The sequence below is a fragment of the Propithecus coquereli genome, unplaced genomic scaffold (assembly GCF_000956105.1).
Source record: "Propithecus coquereli isolate 6110/MARCELLA unplaced genomic scaffold, Pcoq_1.0 Scaffold37, whole genome shotgun sequence".
Taxonomy (NCBI): Eukaryota; Metazoa; Chordata; class Mammalia; order Primates; family Indriidae; genus Propithecus; species Propithecus coquereli.
In genome coordinates this window covers 3,960,417-3,962,228 of record NW_012149396.1, presented here as the reverse complement: position 1 = coordinate 3,962,228, position 1,812 = coordinate 3,960,417, and the positions used below count along the sequence as shown (strand labels likewise).

The window sequence follows — 1,812 nt, the reverse complement described above, 5'->3', positions numbered from 1 at the left end:
GGTGGGGTGCCATGGGGTGGGGGTTGTGTGGAGCTCAGGTAGTAATGCATGGCCCATTTCCTAACAGGCCATGGACCACTACTGGGCCATGACCCAGGGGTTGGGGACTGCAGATCTACAGAATGGGAGAAAATATTTCCATGCTATACATCCAATAAAAGGCTAATAACCAGAATCTTCAAAGAACTCAAACAAATCAGCAAGAAAAAAAATCAAACAATCCCATTAAAAAGTGGGCAAAAGACATGAACAGAATATTTTCAAAAGAACATAGACTAATGGCCAATAAACATGAAAAAATACTCAACATCACTAACCATCAGGGAAATGGAAATGAAAACCACAATGAGAGATCACCTAACCCCAGTGAGAATGGCTTTTATCAAAAAGTCTCAAAACAATAGATGCTGGTGTGGATGTGGAGAGAAAGGAACACTTATACACTGTTGGTGGGACTGCAAACTGGAACAACCTCTATGGAAAATAGTATGGAGATTACTCAAAGAACTAAAAGTAGACTTACCATTTGATCCAGCAATCCCACCACTGGGTATATACCAAAAGGAAAAAAAGTCATTTTATCAAAAAGACACCCGCATTCAAATGTTTATTACAGCACAATTCACAATTGCAAATATGGGGAATCAGCCCCAAGTGCCCATCAATTCATGAGTGGATCAATAAAATGTGGTATATGTATACCACGGAATACTGCTCAGTCATAAGGAAAAAATGATGAATTAATACCTTTTATAACAATCTGGATGCAACTAGAGACAATTCTAAGTGAAGTATCACAAGAATGGAAAAACAAACACCACATGTACTCGCTATTAAATTAGACCTAACTGATCAGTACTCATGTGCACAGATGGAAGTAAAACTCAACAAAAATCAAGCAGGAGGGAAAAGGGAGGAGGAGATGGGTGAAATCACACCTAATGGGTACAGTGTACACTATCTGGGTGATAGGCACACTTTTAACTTTGACTCAAGCAGTACAAAAGCAATCCATGTGACCAAAATATTTGGACACTGGTAATATACTGAAATTAAAAAAAAAAATAGCATCTAACATATGTATCCAGGGAGATCTTCACAAAACATGCACAGAAAGTTTTTAGTGAAGAACAATATTTGAAGAACTTTTAAGTTTAAAAAAATGACTCTAACATAGTGACTAATCAAAAACTAATTCAAAAGTAATGTTTTTTTATGACAGATGTATAATTAGTACTAAATAACTACCTATAGATCCATTAGACTTAATATATCATAATTTTCCAGTGATAGAGCTCAGAAATGAGAAAGATCATCTAAACCAACAATGCCATTTTACAATTGAGGAAACCGAGGCCCCAAGAGGAGACATGAAACAATTGGTTTAATAATCATGGTCAGAATCTCCCTTCTTTCAGACTAGGAACCACTCGTATGTCCCAGCTTAGGGCGAAGAAAGGCAGACAGTCCATAAGAAAGTCTGTTAGATCTCCTTTTGAAAACAGAAAGGAGCAAGTAAACCAAGTCCTAGAGTTGGAAAGGGATGGAAAGACCTCTTGGGAAAGTTTGTTCCCCAGACTACCTAAATCTGTGGGTGGGTTTGTCCTCTGCTTAGGTGACTCCTACGCTCATTAAGTTTGAGAAGCATGAACTTAGAAAACATTTTAAAGATAAGTGATGAAATTCCCTGAAATATTTAGGAAGAGTTTTTTTTGTTCATGAAATGTAACCCTAAATGTTCAAATTATGTGGCTAATTTTTATCTATTCATTCAACATGTGCCAAGCATTATGCTCTGCTCTCTTGAAGGGG

At 37.1% G+C, this 1,812-nt stretch overlaps 1 protein-coding gene across 1 annotated transcript in view; it reads right to left on the bottom strand.

Annotated features, from left to right (window-relative positions):
* The window catches only part of DYNAP (dynactin associated protein), an 82,511-nt gene that overhangs the window by 1,924 nt on the left and 78,775 nt on the right, over positions 1–1,812 (bottom strand). The window lies entirely within an intron of this gene.